The sequence below is a fragment of the Ochotona curzoniae genome, unplaced genomic scaffold, assembly GCF_017591425.1.
Source record: "Ochotona curzoniae isolate NIBS_2020 unplaced genomic scaffold, NIBS_Ocur_1.0 contig_3819, whole genome shotgun sequence".
In the NCBI taxonomy this organism is placed as follows: Eukaryota; Metazoa; Chordata; class Mammalia; order Lagomorpha; family Ochotonidae; genus Ochotona; species Ochotona curzoniae.
The window spans coordinates 51,250,145-51,276,476 of NW_024466004.1; positions in this window are offsets into that span (position 1 = coordinate 51,250,145).

A 26,332-nucleotide genomic window follows, 5' to 3' on the forward strand; every position below is an offset into this window, starting at 1 on the left:
GAGGAGGGATAAAGTAGGAGCCTATTGTCAAGTCAGGGTTCTAGCAGAAGGTGGTCTTCCAAAACGGGACCGTAGTGCCAGCTTGTAGAAACTGTTTCTATCTGAGGTTTTATGTGTTTGCCCATTTAGAATTTCATTATTTCAAGTCTAGAGACAACAGATCTAAAAGATTAAACATGCTTTTGTCCTTGGGCCCCAAATATGGGACAAGGTCACCAATGGTTCTGGTAAATCACCACCCAAGCCCCGAAGTAGTTTTCCCTTTGAGAGGCAAAAAGAAATGCAAAAAAGGGGTTTAATAATTGTGTGGATGTTAAAGCATGCTGGGTTAATGTGGAGCCCAGATTTATCTCTTCACATGGTGTTCGTGAAGGAACATTATGCTGAAGCGTGAAGCTTTTTCAGAAAGATAGCCTGTTGATTTGCATTAACTGGCTGGCTTAGAACTGAGCTCTGAATAGGAGGCAATATCTCTAAATGGCAACTTAACCATTTCGCCTGAAATGCCATTGGCTGAGGCTATTCCCTCCAAGGGATGATTAATTTGGAAGTTGGGTAGAGTAAAGGACTTTTTTTTTTTTAGCTTGAGAGGTCTGAAAAAGGAGTTTTTAAACCCCCAACAGAACTTGGGGTTTCTTGACTTCAGCTCACTACATAAAATCACTGTTGTTTGGCCTCCAGGTGCCTTGCTCACTTCCTTTCCTTCTGGTCTTTGTTAAAGTATATACTTTTGGATGTCATCAAGGGGCTGTTCATGCCCAACCTTAATCTTCAGTTGCTTGAACTACAAATCCGTAGTCACAGGTTTGTTCTTACAATGTCTTTATTGAGAGATAAGATAATGCCCAAGACAAGGGCAGTGCCCATTTTGGTTAGGTAAACACATGAGAATCACCTTACAAAACTTGTTTAAAGATTTTTAAGTCATTTCTAATATATTAAACTCTCTAATAGTAAGAGTTTATTCTAGCTGCCATATGGTTTACCTAGTAATAATGTGAGTAATCAGATAGGTGATACGTGAATAAGGTCATGGACTCTAGTGAAATTTTCCTTTGAAAAAACTTTTTTTTCTTCCATAATTTGCCCCTTTGGAAATGCAAGATTCTCTTGGTTCCTGGTTTGATCATAAGAATAGCAATGGGTAGCGAGGTGAAACCCTTATAGCAGTTCGATTTCCATTTTCTGAAGTACCAGACTTGCCAAGAAATAAAAAAGACAGAAAGTCCTTTTGAAGGAATGTAAAGGACCTGCCCAAACGCCGTCTTTGACTGGCTCAATATGTCAATCCCGAAGTCTTTGAGTTTTTATCACAAGAAAGCAAGAAGCTAGTGCCTGAGATTTGAGTTTCTCTTGAAATGGGGAGAAGGCTACTCATCATGCCCTCTGATGTCTATTTTGTTTTGAGCAGGAACAAGAAAACTAAGCCCTCTTGTTGAGGTCTCTCCATCTTCTATTTGGGTCACTTATTTTTATCTCTCCAAATTGTGCTTAAAGGACACGACGTCCACCATTTCCTCAGGTGTTTTCACTTTTTGGAGACCCTCCTGAGGCTCCATAGGAGATATTCATCTTTATTAAAACTCTTTGCTCATCGAAATTGTAAGATTTCTTTTTTCATGTGAAATAGTACTCAGGTTTTGCCCCCTCCTCTCTCTATATCTGTTTTTCCAATAAAATAAATCATAACAAAAAAACCCTGCATCAATGCCTTTGGGAGGACAGGCAAAACATTAATTGTTGTTTTTGTCATTGACAACTATGTGACTATGTGTGTGTGTGTGTGTGTGTGAGTATGGGGAGTGGCTTAGAACCTCTTCCACTTGCTGGATATTTTGAGAATGTTTTACATAAAATCATAAACTTCTAATGACTTCATCTCCGAGAAAAAGTTGGTGTCTTTTATTGATTATTTCTGATAAGAATCTGCTTGTTTATTTTCATTTTGTAGGGTTTTCTTTGTTGTTGTTTTATCATGAATATGAAGTAATAAACTTGCTTTACTTTTCTTTATTTTTTTTCAATTTCCACACGCAAAGGCATTATCATATCCCAGAAAGTCCAAAATATTCTGTCTAGAATAGCAAGAGAAAATGCCCATAATGTTGCCCTCTTTAGTCAAATATCCAGCAAATAACACTGTTTTTTTTTATTCTTTCTTTTTATTGGAAAGGCAGATTTACAGAGAGAGGACAGACAGAAAAGAATCTTCCACCCACTGGTTCACTCCACACTGGCCGGAGCTGAGCTGATTGAAAGCCAAGAACCAGGAGTTTCTGCCTGGTCTCCCTTGTGCGTACAGGTTCCCAAGGCTTTGGGTCATAATTGACTGCTGTCCCGGGCCAGAAGCAGAGAGCAGGATGGGAAGTAGAGCATCCAGGTCATGCAGCAGTGCCCACAAGGGATCACAGTGCATGCAAGGCAAAGACCTTTGTCACTTGGCTTCTGTGCTGGGCCCATTACATAGCACTTTTAAACAGTTACTTCTTTAAGAACAAGGAGAAAAAATAATAAAACTATGATCCCATTATGCATTCCAAGCCTGGATAGAGAGCTTCAGTTACCCAAAGTCCTCCTTTCTCACCTGAAAATGTTTTTTTCAATAAAAGTAGCAGATAATGTCAGAGGATGCCAACTGGAGTCATCTTCAGGAGCTGATGATGAGCCTACTCTGCTCTCAAAATTGAAAACTGGATGAAAGCTCAGAGAGAGATGAATCAGGTCAGTAGAGAGAGTGTAGAACTGTGCTGTGGGTCTCAGAGATGCACCCGGTACCCTGAGATTGAATACTCAATAAAGCTCATAGGTCTCCAGATATCAGTGAGTGCTCATGGATGAAATTACTGGACTTCCCTAGTCTCAAGTAAGATCCTGTGTCACGGCAAGGCAGACATTCTGTCATGTGTCACCACTGGTCACAACGGTTTGTACCATTTGGAACTTTCAGGGCGTATGTGAGTAATTGTTTGTCCCAAGTGTGACCTGGCCTAGTTCTCATCTTGGTAGCTATGGGACTGGTTTTATCATTGTACTGCAGGCATGGATAGACATAAAGGTGTTGGAATTCAGTGCTGGGCTGGTGAAGTCTAACACTAGGTGGTTACTAATGCTCCCTGTCTATAGTGAAAGGCTTGCAAACTAATATGGGAATATTCACTAGCAACCCTATAATGATCTATACCCTAGTGAAATGAATTTATTAATTTTGGCTTATATACTATCAGCTGCAAGTGGGCATCATGTTCATCTCCAAGATGAAACTGTGGCTACGAACCCTTCTTGTTACCACATTTGTTCACCTAGGAAACATATTGATTGCCTCTGCTCATTCCTCTCCAATGTTGGGCAGAGTGAGGAACCATAGAACTATTTTGCTACTCCATGTCGGGCTGATAATATTCAATGTCGAGAAGATCCTAACAGGCACTTTAGAGTGCAAGTGAGTACAGCAGACACAGCCCCTAAACCAACTTCAGTAATAAGTGGAGTTCTGCAGCCCCAATTGATTAGTCTCATATCCCCCCGTCAGCTTCTGTTGACCCTGTCGGTTCAGTAGGATTAAACATGTTGACGTTGATGACAAGCAGTCCGTGATTATCAGATGACTAGGACAGGCTTACCAGTACGGACTGCGCTTCCCCTTTCGGCACTTTCTTGGTTCTAAACAACTTGTTAGCCTCAGATTTTGGAAAAATTTGAGCATGGGGACAATTTTGACTTGGTGTGTTACCCAGCATAGAGAGAACAAATATTCTGAACCCCAGATTTCTAGAAATTTGAAACTTTCTAGAAAACACAAAACCAAATTATCATAATCAATCCTTTAATGCACCAATAATTTTCAAGAACACTCAGAGAACTATGATCTTATCTCTTGAACATAAAGCATATTCAAAGACACAATACCAAGAAACATACTAAAACTAGAACAAGGTGACAGGTGCAGGGATGACAAATATCATCAGTCAGATTACACACAAATTACCAGAAGATATTACCAAGGTATCTGGTGTTGAAGAAAACTATGACATTCTCAAAACTGCAAGAGAAAATAAACAAATAACAATTAAAAGATCTCAATTTGTGTGACTACAGGTTTCTCAGCAGAAAACTTGTTCAGGAGAGAATGGAATGAGACTTCCATAACACTGAACAGAAAGACATATTGCAGTTAACTGCTCTCCCAGTGCATTTCACCTCAGATGCGAAGGTGAGATAAAGATACTCCCTTACAAAGAAAGGCAGAAGGAACGTTTCATTATTAGACAATTATGACACGCTAAATGGAATTGGTAACATGAACATTAAGACATGATAGCGAGAAAGAGAAAATTTCAGGACATAGAAGCTCAGCCGTAACTGTGCCTTGCAACAAAATGTATGAAACTGGAAAACATTACCTTAATAAAGTAGATCAGCACTCCCCACCACTCAAACAAATATTGCATGTTTTTCTTGATTTCTGGTAAGTGATAAATAAAATATAAAATTGCAAAAATGAATGACTGAAATTGACACTTTGAGATTTGATTATTTGTTTACAACCTTTGTCTGCAGTCTTGAGGAATACTGACACCTTTCTATTTACTGTTGTTGAATTCTATACTTAGTGGAGGACTAAGTTTGCAAGTATAAAACGAAATGAAAATATGTCATTACAGAAATTAAAAGCAAAAATGGTTAAAGACCAATGAGGGAAAGTGAGAGGGTCGGCCCAAGGGAAGGTAAGGGAGAAAACATCACTGCGCTTCCAAATCTATCTGTAATTAATTCTTTGAATTGTGTTCATATCATATACTGCACAAGTCTAAGATGAAATACATGTAAGAGTGTAACTGTCCTTCAGATGAATGAAAAATTAAAGATAACAAATCAAAACTTGTGGAATACAGCAAGAAACCTACCAAATGAGAAGTCTATAACATCAAAATTGCATAAAAATTTAAACACATTTAAAATAGAAAATTTCATTGTGATACTTCAGAAACTAGGAAAGAAAGAAAAAAATAAAGTGGAAATCAGTAAAAATAAATGTATGTACATGTGAGAGTACAAATAGATGACATAATGATAATAAAATAATACAAAATCAAGACATCAAGAGTTGATTGAAAGGAAACAAAATTTCATTATGTAAACTAACCAGAAAAAAGAGAGATGATTCAACCATATAGAACTAGAACTGAAACTGGAGATGTTACAACTGACACTCACATTACATGCTGACATTCACCTTAACCTCACTGAATAATGAACAAAAGGAAACTTAAAGAGATGGATAACACATAGTGAGATTGTATCAGTAGCAAACTATCACACATCAATAAAAACACAGAACCGAAAGGAAATCTTCCTGTTGAGTTTAACAATGAACTCTGCATTACCGGTCAGCCTGGTTGATTTTGGATTTTTCAGCTCTCACTGTATATAGTTCTCACAATCTGTGAGCCAACTCCTTAAAATTTCACTTTTTCTCTATCCCTGATCTGTTTTTACAAATGTAAATTTATTCAGTTGTTCAACCAGAGGAATGCACATATTTTATATACAGATGCATATAAATGCACATATATTCAGTATCATATATAGTATGTGTAAATACACACATACACACACACACACACACACACACTACTGATTGTGCTTCTCTGGAGAGTCCTATTCTGAGTCACTATTATGTTTTTCATTACTTTTCTGATTATGATAATTCTATTTTTTAAAAAGATTTATATATGTTTATTGGAAAGGCAGGTTTGCAGAGAGAAGGTAAAACAGAGGGGAAGGTCTTCCATTTGCTGGTTTATTCCCTCAATGACTGCAATGGCCAGAGCTGAGCTGATCTGAAGCAGGGAGCCAAGAGTTCCTTCCAAGTGTCCCGCATGGGTGCAGGATCCCAAGGCTTTGGACCATCCTCTACTGCTCTCCCTGATTACAAGCAGGAAGAGCGTGGGAATTGGAGCACCTGGAGCACAAACTGGTGCCTATAAGGGAAATTGGCACTTGCAGGTGGGGAATTAGCCAATGAGCCATTGTTCCATCCTAATCATTTCATTTTTACTAAGCCCTAATTCACAGTACCTGCACTTTCTGTCTTCGCGTGATTTTGTTATCAAATATTTAAAATACCTCCATATCCTAGACCAAGTCATGACCTAAAATGTCCTAAACTTCAGTTATACCACTCTCTAGTCACTTTTCACCAGTCTTATTCTTCTTAATGCCTTTAATTTTTAAAAGAGGATGTGTTCATTTTTATTGGAAAGGGAGATTTACAAAGAGAAGGAGAGACAAAAACAAAAGATCTTCCATCTGCTGATTTACTTCCCAAGTGGCTACAACTGCAGAGCTGAGCTGCTCCAAAGCCAGGAGCCAGGAGCTTCTTCTGGGTTTCCCACGCAGGTGCAAGGTTCCAAGTCTTTGGACCCTCTTCTATTGCTTTCAGGGCCACAGGCAGGGAGCTTAATGGGAAGTGGAGCATCTGGGACACACACCAGGACACATATAATGTCCAGGTGAGGATTTAATCACTAGACTATCACAACAGTCACTAGTAATTCATTTCTGAAAATCTTTCAACCTACTTCAAATTCTTTCTATTCTCATTAATAACCTTATTCTCCGGTATTGCCTTTTTAGTATCCCTGTTAAACTACAATCATTCTGTGAATTATATAAAATTTTTGTAAAATTTACTTATTTTTTAAAGATTTATTTATTTTTTATTGGAAAGGCGGATACACAGAGAGGAGAAACAGAGAGGAAGATCTTCCGTCCGATGGTTCACTCCTCAAGTGACTGCAATGGCTGGAATTGAGCCAATCCGAAGTCAGGAGCCTCCTCTGGGTTTCCCACACGGGTGCAGGGTCCCAAAATCTTGGGCTATCCTTGACTGCATTCCCAGGCCACAGGCAGGACACTGGATGGAAAGTGGTGCCGCCGGGACTAGAACTGGTGCCCATATGGGATCCCGGGGCGCATTCAAGGCGAGGAACTTAACCAGTACACTACCGCACCGGGCCCAATTTATTTATTTTTATTGGAAAGCCAGATATACACAGAGAAAAAGAGACAGAGAAAAAGATATTCCATCTGTAGAATGACTCCACAAGTGGCCACAATGGCCAAACCTGAGATGATCCGAAGCCAGAAGCTTCTTCCAGGTCATCCACATGGGTACTGGGTTCCAAGGCTTCGGGCTGTCCTCTATTACTTTCCAAGGCCATAAGTCGGGAGCTGGAAGGGAAGTTGAGCAGCCAGGATAAGAACCTGCACCTTTATGGATTCCAAGCAGGCAAAGAAAGGACTTTAGCCACCAAGCTACTGTACAAAAAATATGTTTCTCCCATTTTGCTGGATTAGTAGGTCTTAGCTTTACCAATTTTCTCAGCAACTCCCTTATACTTCCTTTTGGTTCATGATCTCTGAAATAATAAAACAGAACAAAACAGAAGAGTCTGAATTAAAATGCTTATAATATCAAATTCCATTTACATGAATGTAAAGTGTTCAAACTGGTATGGAGTTTACCTTCACCGTGTGATTTTAATTCATAGAGGTGGTGCCACTGCAGCTGAGACAAGGGCACGGTATTCAGCTCTCCTCAGTCATGATAGATGGCTGGAGTGGAATAATGTGTAGGCGAGCATTTTATGAGTCTATTCATTGCTCTAGGTCTAGTTCTAAAACTGCCCTGCAGGTGGAATATGATTAATTGATGTTTTCTTAATTTGGGGGCTGGTGCTATGGTGTGGTAGGTGGTTAAGGCTGGCTTTTGATCCTGGCATTTCATATCAGAGTGTCAGTTTAAGTGCCGGCTTGCAGTGTTACTAGGAAAGCAGCTGATGATGGCAAAGGTATCCGGACAAGCAAACCCAGATAGAGTTTCTGGCTCTTGAGTTCAGCATGGACCAGCTCTGGCAATTGTGGGTATTTGCCGAGTGAATAAATGCTTGGAAAATTCTCTCTCTTTCTCTAACTTCATTGTTTAAATAAATATGTCTTTAAGTCTCACCATTTTTTTGGATGGAAAAAATATATCAGCTTTTAAGATTCTGTTCCACTGTCAACCTGAGTACATGTAAGAAAGCAGTTTTTTTTTTTCTGTACTTTAGTATATTAAATTCTACACCTGCAATTTTAGTCATGTGAAGTAAATGGTAGTATTAGGAAATAGTGCAAAAACTAGAAATTGTATATAAGTATATATTGAGAATATACATGAATGTTAAAATGGAGATTATGTTTTAGGAAGTATAATTAATCATACTTATTTTCCAGGTTCTAAGCAAAAGCTACTGCAGAGTAGGTTTAAGTTAGAGTATTTTAAATAGTGGGATAGGAAAATAACCAACTGGCCTGAGAATATTTTTGTATAAACATGCATTTACTTAAAATATTGGCAGCTCCATAAGTAGCCTGCTGATGATTTTCGTTCCATTCCAAATGATGTGATAAGTACAGGCAGAGGAAATCCAGGAATGTACAAAATCCCTGAATGCTAGATGAAGTCATTTTTCTCACAATCTATGAATTCTATAGACTGTAAGCTCGCTTTTTAAAAATATGCTTTATAGTCCTTCTGGTAGCAAAGATAGGCTTCAAGCTGAAAAATCGGTATTTATTATGAACTGAGAATAAATTTCCTTCATTTGCTTAATGAAACTCCTCATCCTTATTTTGTAAACATTTACATATGTGGAACAAAATAATACATAATAAAAATGCATGGGCAGAAATAGGTCAATTTTACAGCTATGAAAATGTTCTGAGGATACTGATTACCTTGGTATAAGTATTTCTGGGTAATTTTATTACCTATTGTTACCTGTGCAATAAATATGAGATTATTATGTGAAAATAGTTTTTTATTCTAGAGCAGATAAAGTTTAAATCATTTCATTGTATAATTTTATATATTCTCATTTTAAGTTTGAATAATAATTCCTTCTTTTTATAAGATGCATTTATTTTTATTGGAAAGGCAGATTTATAGAGAGAAGGAGAGACACTAGGAAAGATCATCCATCCACTGGTTCACTCCCCACGTATTCCAAAGACAGGCGCCAGGAACTTCTTTTGGGTCTCCCACGCAGGTACAGGGTCCCAAAGAGATCAGGCAGAGGTGAGAATTATGTGCACAAGGAGGCAGAGAATGGAATAATGCAAACACAAGGTAAAAAGTGCTGGCAATCTCTAGGATATGGAACACAGACTTTGCTGGTTTCCATAATACCTTTTGGACTTATTTGCCTTCTAAATTCTAGCAGCCATTACTGTACTGAGTTCTCTCTTCATACAAATAACAGGCGGCTGCCTGACTCTTCCAGATTGCTAGCCTCAATAGTTTTTCTTTTTTAGATTTACATGGTTATATTAATACAATACTTTTAGGGAAAGGGGAGTAGAGATTGGAGAGGAGAGAGGAAGGGAGAATGGGAGAGGAGTGAGGAAGAAGGGATGATGGAGGGGTAGGGAAGAGAATGGAACCCAGGCAAGGCAAGGAGAAGTGAGGAGATAGTCATCAGCAGATTAAAGCAGTTATCATCTCATGGTTTCCAGAGACGCTATATGTAAGTGAGAACTCCATTCAAGATCTCCCACTAAACTCAAGTTACAGATTGAGCCATTTCCAGTTCAGAATTTTAACCCACGTTCAAACTCACATGTCTGATGATAAGAGTCATGTAAATAGACAGATGTTCCTGGTTTTTATTTGTTGTCAGTCAAAAATCCTTTTCAGGTTTTTAAGTTCATATACCTGCTTCAAGGCCATTTGCCACAAAAGTTTTTTTAAAAATTCTGACTGGAAGCACAGTTCACTTGATTGGGTTGGATGTAAAATGATAATGTCCTTTTTGATTAAATCTTAGTCGACTGATTAATCATGGGAGCAATATTCATAATAGACATATATTTTTGTGGCATTCTAAGTTAAGAATAAGTTCCATTTATCACCAATACATAAGGAGTGGTTTCTTATTTAGGATTTGCAAAATTGTTATTTACATGTAAAGGTGCTATTGATGGGAAAGTAAAATAGTACAATCATATAGGACACTATAGAGATTCCTCAGAGACCTGTGAATAGATCTTGTGAGTGATCTAAGCATTTGCCACCAAGAAATGATATCAGTATATGAAGAAGTTATTTGTACATCCTTATTTATAGTGGCTCAATTCATAATAGTTCATAAATATGATGTGCCCAGATGCTCATCAACAGATAACTACATGAAAGACACACACACACATGCATGCACACACACACATATAAGATGTGCTCAGATGCCCATCAACAGATACCTACATGGAACACACGCACACATACATGTAGACACAATGAAATAATACTTAGCCATAAAAAATGGAATTCTGGTTTTTGGAACAAATTAATGCAACTGGAAAGCATTGTTCTTAGCAAAATCAGTCAATCTCAAATACAGAGACATCATGTTTTTCCTGTTTTTGAGAGTTAATACAAACAGTAGCAAAAATGCTCATTAGTGAAATGAGATTTGATATTACATGTAGCTTTTGTCTGTTACTCCAGGAACATTTTTTTGTACTAGTTTTTGTTTCCTAGGCTTATTTATTTATTTATTTATTATTTTCCATAATGAAGTTTGTAGTAGAGGGATTTTCCCCATCTGCTTTTCTTCTTTCTTTCTTTTTTTTTTTGTTGTTAAATTATTTTATCTCATGGAGTGTTAAACTTGTGATTGTGAAGTGCATTGAATGTATATTGTTGTAAATATTTTTTTGAAAAAAGAGGAAATGGATACAGAACAGGGAGATGAGGGATAGGAAGAGATATTTTCCAATGCTTCTAAATATTTGTGAACTACATTAAATGGGTCCACCCTATATAAGTAAAGAAACTTATAAATTAAAAAAGCAAAATAAGATGAATGCCTAAAATGATTAAATGCCTGTCCATTTCAGAACAATAAGTTTGCAAGCAAAACCAAATAAGGCAATTCTAAAACTGCTGCCTGAAGCTTTAGGAAATAATCTAGACTTTCAAATATTGCTTAAAATTCTTACATGATAATGTTTGAATATCCTTCATGATGTTTGTCAGTGTAAAATGAAGCCCTCCAGAATATCTGCTGGCACGCATAAGCAAAATAAAAATGGAAGTTTGATTCTTGCTTTGTTAATAACTTCGTTTAAACTATGCTCCATCAGGCGTTCTGTCCACGATGCCAAACTTTTCTTCACATAACCCTCATAATACTCTTTTGAAGAGACTATCGTATTTTATAATGCAGTTGTAGAAGGAGCTCAGAGACTATCACACCACTAACAAGTGTCTCTGCCAGGATTTATATCCTTCCCTGCCTGCACAACACCATTATCAATAAATTAAATGCTTTCAGACAAAACTCTCTGTTCTACAGCAGAAAATGCCCAATGAATCATCTCATCTTAACTCTGCATAACATACTAAATCACTTCCAAAATAATTATTTTCAAAAAACATGCATTTTATTTGGATTCTGAAATGTTGGAAATCTGTCCCATCGGCTACCTGAGGGATAATAAAAAGGCTTAGATATTTTACCTGTGCAGGTACATGGTGCTTTAAGGGAATGGACTATCACTTATTAAATCAGCAATTTTTAAAGTCATTATATTTCTCCTTGAATTCTTTTTATAAATCAATGCTTCCAAGAGAGATGGGGAGAGAGATATACGAATTGCCTTTGTGCAACTTTTCAGTTTTAATATAAGTTCTGACTTTGAGAAAAGTTGTAAGAATAATTAAGAAATCCATAGGGACATTCCAAATATTTGCATTTTGTGTAATTTTTCTTACTTATTTCTCCCGCTTTTCTTACATAAGAACATGTGTGCACATGCATTATGTGTATGTATCTTTTTTCTTCTGCTTGGGAATAACAAAGATATGTCATTTGTAGGGCAGGTTTGGAAGAGAAATATTCTTTTAATGTTCTTTACTTTGGAAGAATTAACATTCATTTTCAAAGACAAAAGAAAGCTTTTCTTGGTACATTATCCTGGGCTGACAATTTTTTGCTTTAGAATCTGGACTATGTCACTCCATTCTTTTCTGGCCTGTACAGTGCCTGTGAGAGATCTCCCGTGAGTTTAATTGCCATTCTTTTATATATTAATTGATTTTTTTCGCATACACATATAAGGATCTTTCCTTATGTTCAATTGAAAAAAACTTGATTCTCATGTGTCATGGTGAAGATAGCATTTTTTCAAAACTGTTGGGAGTTCTGTGCCCCTCCTGGATGTTGTTTGACAATTCTTTCTCTAGATTATGGAAATTTTACCTTATTATTTCATTAAATTCATATGTAAACCAGCTTCTCTTTCTGTACCTTCTGCAACTCCCATAACACTTATATGTGGTCTTTTAATAGTGTATTTCAATTCTTAAACACCTTTTTTTGCTTGACCCAGCTCTGTCTCCAGCTTTTTGTTTATTTTCCCCCACTGACAGGAAATATCTTCTAATTTTGAGATTATTTTTTCTGCCTCCATTATAGTTTGGAGACTCTCCACTTTACTTTTAATTTACTCTACTGTATTTTTCATTTCTGATATCAGCTTTCACTTGATTCATTGTTGCTACTTCCTCTGTAACATATTGCTTAAACTCCTCCTTGACAAGAAGCTTTATGACAACTATTTTGAGGTTTGCAAAGGGTTTTGTTCCTTTGAAAGGCAGTCTTTAGTAATATTCATTGCATCTTTGTCTCTTCTTTTGCTCTTGATCATTGTACCTCTGGTTCTCAGATTCCTCTTCTTGGGGCAGGTTTCTAAGCTCTGTCACCCACAGGTATACTGTTCAATGTTACTTATTGCACTTGGTACATGCCTCTTTGTTTGCAGTCACTTGTGCCCATCTCTCCAGCAAGTTCCTGGTCTGGGTTCTTACGTTAGATTTCCATCATGGTCTTGGTAGCTCCAGCTCCTGGCTCACCACCCTACATCTCCTGTGATACCAGGCTGAGGCTGTACCATTGTCTGTACATACTTCCTCCCACATCCGGTTGGAGCAGGTCCTAGGATTAGGGAGATGACAGGAATCCTATACTGCTAAGTTGCTATTGGTAGTAATCTTGCCAGAACCTGTTGGCAGTTGGGTTTGAGGGCCATATGGTACTGTTTTGTTCCATACAATGCCAAAGTCAATATTATTTTTCATGTTAAGCTAGTGTAATGCACTGAGCTCAGTGAGTTAGTTCCCAGCTCAGTGCATGTACAGTTCACTGTTGTGCCTGCAATCTTAAAACCTTTTGCCACACTGTACAGAATGCAGCCTGATTTGCCACTACTAGAGTTCTTGATCTGCTGGCCATCAGGTCTGAGGGCTACCCAGACCTATCTTGGGTGGAACTTGTAGGGTGTCATGTTGTTGCAGTTCACTGAGCCAGAGATGAGTTCACTCCTAGCTCAGTGCGTGTTCTGTCTTGTCCTATACTGTTTACCTCCTTAAACAAGATGGTGCCTGATTTAGCTCTATGGGGCATGAAATACAGCTCTACTGGTTTGTGAAATCCACCCTGCACATGCACCACCCGTCTGGGACCTTCTGCTCTGTCTCTGTACTTGCTCAAATGAAAAAGATCAGCAGGGTGGTGGTTCTTGTCTGTGTATGCTTCCTAAGCTCCTGATGAACACCCCTTCCCATCTTGATGCTAGTGGAGTTCCGGATGCTACTGCAATTCATAACTCCACTCACTGAATTTCGTTGGAGTATCAGTCATTGCAACACCACACCTTTGTTTCTGCTGCTTTTCTGTCTGACAGTCACCCAGTACCCCTTCTGCTGTTGTTCTGTTCTCTTCTGTTTCCTGGAATGTGCCCTCTTTGCTTCACACTAGTTAATGTTTCTCTGTTTAGATGTGCCCTTACCCTATTCTGCCATCTTGGTTTTCCTACTTCTGTTTTTTAGCATGTTGCTTTTTCAATTAATTTGCCTAATTTCTTGTTCCATTGTTTTTATCCTACTGATATGTAACAACTTTATATGATCTCTACACTGATATTTCTCTTACATCTGATGGAATATTGCCATTTAGTGGGTTAATAGACACATCTATCCTTATCGTGTCTCAGGAAAATATGATTGTGAATTATCAATTTTCCCTTAATACTGTGCCTATCCTCTTTATAAAAACAATCCAAGCACATTCTTTTCTTTATTTTTATGAATGTACTTTCTAGACTCTTTTTAATGAGTAACTGTTTGGATTTCATGTTTTGGCTCATAATTCATTTAAATCAAATGTGTCTATAAGATAGCATGCCATTTTTCTTTCTTTTTTTTTTTAGAGAAAACTATCTAATTAGCAGTTTACTGTAATATACCATGTTTAACCCTTTTACTGGCCATAGATACTGACATTTTAATGTGATACATTTATTTTATTTTTTCTAATGTTTTCACAAATAGTTTGCATTCCCATGTGAACCACTGATTAGAGCGGGGAGAGTAAAGGAATGGTGGTAAGTGGATGAGAGGACTGCTTCCAATCTCCTTTTACCTCCTGTACCTGGAGAAAGTGGGGGAAAGAAGGAGGGGTTGCCACTCCTAGCATCCCAACCGCATTAGTACCAGGACATTGTGGATGGCCACCCAATGTCATCCCAGGGTCCCTGATGTGAACCATTTTCTTTGGGTACTGCTTAAGTGATTTTGGTATTTCTGAGATGCTGTTGATTTTATTGCTCCAAGATTGAAGAAATCTTTCCAAAGTCCATTGGCTGACCTAGTCCACCTTGGAGTCTCCATTTGAGTAGATACTCACTGTCAATACTGGGCCAGGAGTGCTGACCAATTTGTATTTCCCTCCATGATACTAGAAACCCTGTGCAGGCCTCAGTGAACTGGTTGTCAGGTCTTCCATTCACGTCTGGGCATGCCATCTGCTGCATAGGCTTAAACGATTGAGATATGAACTTTTCCATATCAAGTTTGCAGACACATACTCATACACACACATACACACTTACAATATGAGCATTTTTCTTCAAAAACTTAGGATCGTTATGCTTGTTGCACTAAAACTGCACGTGATGCTCTCTGTCCACTGAATCTAGAACAAGTTGTGGTTAAGTCATACAGCATTGCATACCATACAGAAAAAAGTTTTAAACTCAACAATGGGGAATTAATATTTATGAACTGAATACCCATTTAGGATTTCTTAAAAGGAATATTTGAAATTATCAAATTATTTTCAAGTGATTGAAATGTCAGAAGAAACAGATAATAATTACAGATTTACAAAAGTATCTGAAGCCTAATCATATAAAATAATATTTAATAATCTGAAATTTAATGTTAAGTTCACAAGTGATAAAAATTAAATAAAACACATCATAGAGTGCAGAGAAAATCATTCAACCAAGACTATCCAAAACTCTGTCATTTTAAATTGTTTCTCCTTGTAATGATCATACTTTCCTATAGCTAGTATATGTAACATATATTCAACTTTTAAAAACTTTGAAAATTCAAAAATAAGGAAACAAATAATTCAGTAAGAATTAGCCATAAATTTGGCTTGATACTTCACTAAGAACAGTAGTATGACCTTTTCTCTGAGAAGAAATAAAGATGGAATACATGCAAATGAGAAGATGATTAGCAATATTAGTCATTAGAAAAATGTAAATTAAACCACAATGAGATGTCACTAAAAATAGATGAAAATGAAACTACTCTTCATAAATGATTTGAGAAGGTTTTGGGACAACTAGGACTTGCATTACTGTGAATAGAAATGTAAATTACTTGGACCACTTTACAAGATAAATCAGTGGTTTCTTTGTTAAAAAAAAAAGGATTCATTTACTTTTATTGGAAAAGCAGATCAGATTTATGGAAAGAAGGAAACAGAGAGAGAAAGGCTTTCCATCTACTGCTTCACTCCCCAAATATTCACAATGGTCAGAGCTGAACCAGTTGGAACACAGGTGCCAGAAGCTTCTTCCAGATCTCCCACAAGGGAACAGGGTACCAAGGGTTTGGGCTGCTCTCGACTGCTTTCCTAGGACACAAGCAGGGAGCAGTCTGGGAGCAGAGTAGCTGGAACACAAACCAGCACCCGTATGAAATCCTGGCCATTTGCAAGATGTGGATTTAACCATCGAACCATTGCACCAGGCCCAGTTCACCATTTTCATAGCAAGTAAAGTAAAAACTTACCACATGATGTAGACATCTAATACCTAAGCATTTTCTTTAAAGAAATAAAAGTGTGTATATCCATAGGAACATTTATGCACAAATGTTAATTGCAGCTTTCTTTATAGTAGTCACAAACTAGACTTAACTCTTTTGTTCATCACCAGATAACTGGATCAATAAGCTATGAAGATGTCCTACAATAATATGTTATTCAGCAATAAAAGAATGAACTACTAATGCTCATTTCAACATGAGTGAAGATTCTAGACCAAAAATACTACATGCATGCTGTAAATTATATAAAATTCTTGAAAAGGAATATTAATATGTAATAGCAGAGTTAAACCAATGTTTGTTTAATGGGAATATGGGCAATTATGTATGAGAAGGACTGCAAAAGAACCATGAAAGTTATGAAGGAAAATTTTTGAGAGGATGAATGTATTCATTATCATCAATTGGAAGTCTTTCATGAGTTTACACATTTCTCAATTATTATTGACTCACACTGTAAATATATGCAATTTATTGCTTATCAAATATATCTCAATATAGCTATTTAAAACCACTAGATCTGTCTTCTGAGGACTTTAACTTCTGCATTTAACATATTTTAATTAAATGATATTTTAATGCTAAGTATCATTTATTTTATTTGCATCTTAATGAGCAGAATTTCGAAAGCGACATTGTTATGCTGCCTGAAATGGATTCTTTTCCACAGTATTGCATTCATGACCTACTGATGAAATACTGCTCTCCAAGATCAAACTATGAGAACATAATTACATCAGTAAATCTTCCTAGTTTTGTTCCATAATGAGAAGGTGCTACTGGATCCCCAAATCCTTGTCTATTATTGTTTAAACCACAACTCAGGAGCAATGTTGTGTCTGAGTGTATTGAATGGCTACTTAAGATGAGCACTCCCCATATCAGAGTGGTTGGCTCGTTTCTGGACCACAGAGAGAAAGCAGATGATGGCTCAACTAACTCAGTATCCTCTAGCAGGAAGAAACTCTGCTTCCTGGCCACTGGCTTCAACTTGCCAGATTTTGGTGGTTGTGGTCATTTGGGGAGTGAGTCAGCAGGTAGAGAATCCGTTTCACTTTCTTTTGCTTTCTCTCATTTTTGCTATGCTTCTCAGATAATAATTAACAGATTTAACAAATTGCAACACACGCATTCACCGTCTCAACCCTTTGAAAATCATTTCCCTAGTAAGAGTTCCCTCTGTAACTACATCTTGTTCCTCAAGAATAAACGTTAAATGGGACACAGATGCAGAAAAATAATTATCATTAAATATTAATTTGTCCTGGCATGTTAGCCCAGTGGGTAAAGTCCTCACTTTAATTGTGCAGGGATCCCATATGGGCATTGATTCCTGTCCCTGCTGTTCCACTTCCTATCAAGCTCCTGCTTGTGGCCTGAGAAAGCACTGGAGGGTGGTCCAAAGACTTGGGACCAGCATGCATGTGGGAGACCCTGAAGAAGCTCCTGGCTCCTGGCTTTGGGTCAGCTCAGCTCTGGCTATTGTGGCCACTTGGGGAATGAATTGGGGGTGGAGGGCAAGGAAAATCTTCCTCTCTATTTCTTCTCTCTGTATATACGAATTTCCAATAAAAATAAATACATCTTAGATGTCAATTTGCTCACTCATATAACAAGAGAGGATGCAATTTCTGTGATTAGAACTTCTATATTATCCTATGTAAATGCAGTTTTTTTTTTTAATTTTAGACACTAATTACTCTTTCACATTTCAAGCATTTTATCTTCCTCCATTGACCTCTATATGTTTCCTCAAAGCTTTTTGAAGGCATATCTATTTCTACCTTAAATGTCTTTGTCTAGTGCAAAATTGATGAAATATAATATTAAATAGCCATGGTATTAACTTAGTGATTCAGTTTAAAATTTTGTAATTCTGTGAACACTGTCCAGTTTTAGTATGTGGCAATCACTTCTAATATGAAAAATATCTTCTTATGAATTGCTACATTATATTTTAGGATTTAATTTTATTTCTTTGAAAGGAAGAATTTTAAAAATATTTATTTATTTATTTATTTAAAAGAAACACAAACTTACAGAAGAGAAGGAAAGACAGAAAGATCTATTCATTAGCTCACTCCCCAAATAACCACAAAGTTCACCGTTGAGTAAATCCAAAGCCAGGATACAGGAGTGTCTTCTGGATCACTCATGTGGTGCAGGGTCCTAAGGCTTTGCCTATCTTCTTCTGTTTTCCTAGACCAGAGGACAGAGCTAGACTGTAAATGTAGCCCCGGGACATGAATATGTGCTCGAATGTATGTCAGAGCTAGCAGGCAGAGGATTAGCCATAATGCTGGACCCTATTTTCTAAATACTAAATCACTACCGTGCACTGGATATGGTATGAAATTTTCCAAATTAAAGCAGTAATATGGCTTCCAGTCTTGTGTAGGTAATTTTTTTTCTTCACTTGCTTTTTGAAACATGAAGGTGTTCACTGAGACAACTTTCTTTTATTCCAATGAATTTTTAAAAAATATTTATTTATTTTAGTTGGAAAGTCAGATACACAGAATGGAGAAAAGAGAGAGGAAGATTTTTCATTTGATGATTCATGCCCCAAGTGACTGCAATTGCTGGAGCTCAGCCAATCCAAAGCCAAGAGCCAGCAGCCAGGAGTCATGAGCCAGGAGCTTCTTTCAGGTCTACAACATGGATGGGTGCAGGGTCCTGAGGCTTTGGGCCATCTTCCACTGCTTCCCCAAGCCACAAGCAGGGAGCTGAATGGAAAGCCGGGCTGCTGGGACATGAATCAGAGCCCACATGGGATCCTGGTGCATTCAAAGTGAGAACATTAGCTACAAAGCTACCATACTGGGCCCCCATATTTAATATGAAAATGAATCCAATTTGTAAGTTACATAGACTATACTTTTTATCTTATGTGACTTAACTGGGTATTTCATAGTATGAATTAGCTTAAGACAACACTACAAGCTGTTCACCACCTGTAATAATATATTTTATTAAACGTCTATTTCAAATTTCCTGAGCAGATTTTGTAGAGAATTCATTATAGCTTTCCTTTCTAGTTTAGATGTTTTAATCTGATTATTTTAAAACTTTTTCCATATGTAGATTTATAATTCAGTAGTATAAATGATAGAATTTGAGTTCCGGTGGTTTTGCACATCTTGTCTAAGTACGTTTATGGAATAAAATATACCATCTACAAAATAACATACAGCATCTTTTCTTATTTTGTAAAAACAATTTTGATGTTCAGCCCCAAGCAGAGATGGTGTCTGCATTTAATAACAGCTACTTCAAAGATATGCAGAAACGCATTTGCATATGCTACTAGAAAAATTTATGTGCTTAATTCATAGATATTAAAATTAATTGTAAAATGCCACTGAGGGAATTTATCTTTTGATGTTTCCTGTAGGGGAAAATTTATATTTTGAGATTAAGCATCAAAAATTTAAAAAAAAATCTGAAAAGAATGTATGTTTTAATTCTGTGATTAGTGGGTTTGGCGCTGATGCATCTCAACATATTAGGGAATGTTTTAAAGAATCTGTGGTTAGAATATGTCAGAGGAACACATTTTCAGTATTTTATGAATAGTTCAATTTCTCTTCTTAAAATATAAATCATGCCAGATACATTTTGCTCTTAAAGAAATTATATCACTTATGTGAAATGATGGAGGTATTTATGGGTAGTTCTTCATTTAAAGATTAAAAACATGGCTCTTAATTAGTGAGTGTGTAATAAGAAACCTAATGATAATAGCTAGTATATTTTATTAACATTAGAGGATTTTTCATGTATTATAAAGCTGTAGTACCAGAGGCAAAGCTGACCTTCTGCCCTGCAAACATTTAATCTTTTTTTTATATAAAAATAAATAAATAAATCTAAGGACCTTGAGTGCTAACACACTCCTTTGAGTTTTAGTTCATGTCTAATGTTGCCTATCAAATGATTCTGCAATTTTTCAGTCCTTGGACATGGCCTGGTAATGCTGTCCACAGTGCATTGCCACTTCATTGTTATTTTCAACTACTCCCAGTTTGCACATGGTACTACTGTAGCAATATTCCAGTGTGAAGAAAGATCATGGTCAACTATTTTATCATTCAACAATTGACTTTTTAGAAAGGAAAATAAGCAATAGAATATTTAGACAACGTTTATGAATTGCAAAATGAACTGTTTGAAAATAGAAAATGCAGTTTGCATTTGGGACAAAACTAAGTTGAAACTTGCTTTAATTCTTAGAGTGAATTGCAGCTTTAAACAGTTCCCAAGTGTTCACTTAAAGGAAGAAAATATAAAGGACAGTAGAAAATAAAATTCAGAATGAAAAGAATACAAATAAAATGCATAGGTCCACAGTTAAAAAGTGGTAATACGACATGGATTTAAAGTAGAACCTATAATAAATGTCTTACTTTTATGCTACTATTTAAGTTGGAAAATTGACTCATTCCATTTCAAATGACTCATATGTCACAGTCTCTACTACAAATGCATAACATGTTACCACTTTTACTACTACTCAATCAAAAACTTTAGGCTTCTCCATTAAGAATAAATGGAAGTTTTTCTTTATTAACAAACTAACTTATTTTTTCCTAATGCAGTAATAAATGAAAATAATCAGCAAAACCAAACATTTTGTTTTGATTTTTGTTTATTTTCATTTTACTTGAAATGCAGAGATACAGAAGACGGATATCTTCCAACTGTTGATACACCTCCGAGTAGTTCGTACTGAGTCATATTGAAGTCAGGAACCTGAAGTTCCACCTGATTGTCCAACTTTGTTGGAAAAACCCCAACACCCTGAGTCAAGATGGCATTGTTTACTTCAGGGTGGAGATTCAATATCAAGTTTTCTACATGCGTAAATGAACCTCACTCAGAGTGAATCTGATCTCAGTGGTTTTCCTCTCTCCTCCTGCGTCTGCTGTAGTCAGAAGTTGAATTGAAAGCCTGGTAGCCATTCTGATAGGTAATGCGGGTTATCAAACAATGTCATAATGCCCCCTCATATCATTTTTATTTTAAAAATATTTTAATGAAAGCTTTGTTGAGATATAATTGATATACAATAGAATCTTTTTGAATTTGCTGAAACTTGCTTTATGGCCCAGCAATTGGTCTATCCAAGGGTGTATGAAAAGACTGTATTCTGCAAGAGATGAAATGCTCTGTAGACATCAGGTCCACTTGATATGTAGTCTAGCCCTGTTGTTTCTTTATTGACTTTTTTGGTCTAGTTTACCTGTCCATTGATAAAAGTTGGGTGTTGAAGTCACTGTTATTATTTTATTGCAGTTGTGTCTCCCTTTACATCCACCAACAATTACTTTTAATATACAGCTGTCCTGACATCGGGTATAAATAATTTTTAATTAGCAAAATAATTGTTTTAAACCAGTGACAGCCTGTGTTCTTTGTCATAGTTCATATAGTTCAATAAAACTTCTCACTGAAAACAAAGGTAGCTTTTACCTTACTTACTGTCATATTACATTAATTTTTTAATATCTTTCATATTTTATACATCATTAAATAGCTGCTAAATAAATTGTGAATTAATATGGCCGCAATAATTTTCTTTTTTCATTAGTTTATTGTCACTCTCCATACAATGTCCTGTAAGTATGTCAAATTTGCTTTCTCCAAAATTTGATTTGTCACTTATTCCGAAACACTGCTTTATAATTTTAGCTCATTAAATATAATATCAAATACTATTCATAAAAAACTCTCACTCCTGTTTAGCCACCTTCATCAATTAGTCCTTCATTCTATCAACTGAATGTCATCTGAAAATTGATCTGCCATCTATCTGTATGCCTGTCTCATCCTGCTAATGATAGTATTCATGCTGATTATTTTAATGGCCTGTTGGCAGGAAAGCTAACAAATATTAGAGTTGCTACCTTTGTAAAGGGTGTTAAATATTTTGCCCTATGACTCTCTAGCACTTCTTTGTTATTCTTTTTTTCAAGAGGCAGAAACATAACCTCTCCTTTCAAACCCTTACTGTCTCTCACAAATAAATTGAATAAACCCTTGCTATCTGTCACAAACAAATTGAACAAAATGACATCTGAGTAGTAACAGCTACTACTACTTTTTTCCAATTCCCATTAAGGGACTTGGGTTGAAAAATCAGCAAACAGGTAAAATATCAAGTAAATAAGCACACAACAAAGTTAAGTCAATTCTGTTTTACGAAAGACAATAACCAGCGAATTAACTTCCTTCCAACATTTGACCACTGGCCAAAAGTAATTAAGGGAATAAATTAACAGAAATGTCAGATGGCATTCATGCATTTGTGTATCATTATATCCATGACCCAGAGTGCTGTTCTTGGTGTCGCTATCACTGTCTCCATTAATGGCCCTGTATAATCACCTCAGGCATGCTACCATACAGGACATTGGAATTTGATGCTCTATCAAAGAAATCAAAGAAAGCAACTATACAGGACGTAAGGACTTGATGAATGCAGCTTTGGACATGTATCCTGAGGGTAAATAATTTTTCCACAGTCTGTATCCATAGTTACTATGTTACATGCTGAAGCAGTGGTCAAAGAATTCCAAATAAAGCAGTGTTAACACTTGAATTTATCTCTTTCTTCCGCATTCTTTTTTATACTAGTCCTTTTGTTTTGCTTTGTTTTATGTTGGGAATGGAAAGGAATAGAATTGCTGTCACACTGTTACAACAACTGCTATGTGGTAAGAATAATTCTAGGTAATTTATATACAGTAACAACCAAGAAACTGCTACTATTTTTGCCTTAAAAATATTTATTTTTATTGGAAAATCAGATTTGCAGAGGAGAGGTAAAGAGAAAGGTCTTCCATCTGCTGGTTCACTCTCCAAGTGGCTGCAATGGTTGGAGCTGCACCAATCTGAAGCCAGGAGTCCAGAAATTCTTCTTGGTCTCCCATGTAGATGCAGGGTCCCAAGGTCTTGGGTCATCCTCCACTGCTGTCTCAGGCCACAGGCAGGGAGTTGAAAGGGAGTGAAGCAGCAGGGATACAAAGCACTGCCCATATGGAATCTTGGTGCATGTAAGGCAAAGACTTTAGCCATGAGGCTAACATGCTGGACCCTATTATTTCCTTTTTTAAAACACAAGATTTGGTTATCACGTTTTAAATTATATTTCCAAGATCAAACGCTGAAGGGTAGAGCTGAGATTTAATGAGTGTTTCATAGTTCATGTTCATAGCTACACTATACTATGTAGATGATCTTATATCAAAAAGGCTCTATAAACATTAAGGCTCAATCTATGAATTGCACAATGTTTTCCTAACTATCTCTGTAAGGAAACTGACACTACTTCAATTGAAAATGGTTTAGTCCAAGTGAAATACACTTGAATTCTTTTTGGAATAAGCAGAATAATCCATAAACTGTGTCATCTTGGGAGTCAGTGGTGTTAGCTCAAGTGTATGGGTTCCTTAACCCATGTGGAAATTAACAATGAGGTCTGTAGTTTCAGCTTTGGCCCGGCTCCTCCCTGGCCATCGTATGCACTTTGGGAGTGAATTAAGGAGTGACAAAACTCCCTGTCTGTCTTCCTGTCTTTCAAGTAAGTAAACATAAGTAATTGATCTTTTTAAAAACTACAGCTTTGGAATACAGTTTGAGAACATTTTAATCTTCATCCTGTTTTTCTGTTCTTTTTTTTGATTATCTACCAGTATGTTCAGTTCTTACATATTTTCCTTTGGTACCTGTTCTAATAATTTTGTTCTGTATTACTTTTATCTGGCAATAAATACTTCATGTTGTTTTGTATGAATTATTTTATCAAATACAAATGTATTGCTACATATTACATGTTCAGAAAGAAATTTTTCTAATACTTTTGTATAAATATACTCTACAATCTCCGACCTTGAAATTTTCTTTAGCATTTTGTCTCTCATGAATTTAATCTCCTTAAAGTCTGCTTCTGCTATTTATATACTCAAAATTATCAATAACTATTCTGCATTAAAAATAAAATAAAACTCTTTGGTAGTATTGTGGGCGAGCTACTATCTTCAGCTTGTATCTCTTTTCTTACTCAATCCTGCAATCCTGTTTCTAGAAGCCAGCATACTTTAGTTGCCCAAGGTCTAATTTTTTTGTTACCTTTTTATTCATTTTATTGTTTCACAGTGAATTTTAATTTTCACTCCTAGCTCTATTAGTTTCATTTTTCTTTATGACTGACAAAAATTGTACTAAGGCAGTGTGGTTAGAATAACGAGTTTGCACTTCAAATCCACTTTGAACTCACTGTGCGGATTGAGAAGAGTGTTGACATCCAGTCATTGATTTCTTGAACAATGCATAGAAGATGTAGCATCTACTTTCCTGAACACTTTCCCTCTGTTCATGGACATATTTTTAAGCCTTGTTTATTTGAAAAGCAGAGCAATAGAGAGAAAGAGAGGTAGAAAGAAAGAAGGAAAAAGAGAGACGTTTCAACTGCTGGTTTGCTCTGCAGGTGCTCACAAAAGTTACAGCTGGGCCAGAGCCATAAGAATTCCATCAGCCTTTCACATATGGGTGGAGCCCAATTAACCTGGTCCAGGACTAACTTCTCCCTAGATGTATTAGGAAATGTTAAAACTCAGAACTTCCTATGCTTTTACAAAACCTAGTTTAATTTGCAGTATGCCTATGTAAATACAAGAATTACTTGTGTCAATTTGTAGACTGTAAACTATTGATGCCACCAGTTGCGATTTCTTTTTGTCATCAACACCACATTGTCACATACTGTCATGCACATTACAAACCTTACTCAGTGCTAATTGAATTCAAAGATCCACAGATCTATTAGAGTTGTTAATAAATTGTTAAATAGGTTGTTTGCCTCACAAAACTTCTTGCTTCTAAGTACAATCAAAGAGAATTTGACTAATTCCGAAGTAATGCATATTTTAAATAAATTTAGATGGAAATAGGAACAACTGAACTCTGTAACGCTGACTAATGCTAAAAATCTTGCGATAACAAAAGAAGATCTAATCACTATTTAACAAGAAAGAAAACAATTAATGATTTGAATCAGAATGTCTATTGTAAGATCATTGCGGTATTCTGAGTCAGATGTGGCTAAGGGGCTATAGAATTTTCAAAGTTTGTATTTTCATTGTTTCATCTAGGCTTGTTTTAAGAAAATACAGTTTGTAAATATGACACTTACTTAACAATGCTTCAAAAAAGCTTTGTCTGGTGCTAATTAGAATAAAATTAGAATCCTGAAATTTAGTTGCCCAATGAACTGGTTATATAACTTTGAAACTATCATTTAGCTTTTTAGTATCTGTTTTCACATTTATAAAAACAAAGTTTATAAGACTGAGGAGATGCCAAACTCTTTAAAATATGTACAGATTGTAACACAGACAAAGTTTCATATTTTTTTAAGAATTGTGAAAATTTAGAAACACATAAATATTCAGCAAAAGATGTAGCCAAATTCCTGACAAGCAAACTCTGGTATGTTTTCCCATCAACCTAAATTAAACTGCAACAGTACCCCAAACAGCCTTATATGTCTGTGAGTTTCTGCCAATTTGCAGTTGGATCTCTCTTCTGCAGCTGTCTGTGATTCTCTGATGAGACAAGTGAATACTATCGTCAAATTAAAAGTGTAGAAAATGGCATTACTAATGAAGAATGAATGCATTACAACAGCTCCAAAAAACCCTTTAAAATGAGCATAGATAATAAAACTAATATTACACAAGTTTGATTTAAAAAATGTTACAACTGAACATTTTTATTTCCTAGCATTACTTTGTTTTAGTTTGAAACATTAACTTTATTATTATTGGGTACCATATTTAAGAAACATCGTGAAAACTAACACTAGTAAAAAAATTCCTAAATGTGTAAGCAAAAAGACAATAATTTCAGTTTTTGTTATTTCATTAAATATTTGCCATATACAATTTTACTATTTTAGTACATTGGTATTTCTGTGTGAGCGAAATTAAGCCTATATTATATCTGCTGCTTTTCTAAAGTTATTTGATTATCCTATTTCATGATCTTTTTATCTAGGCTTGGATGCAAATGACAAATGGTTTCTGCAATTATATCAATTACAGG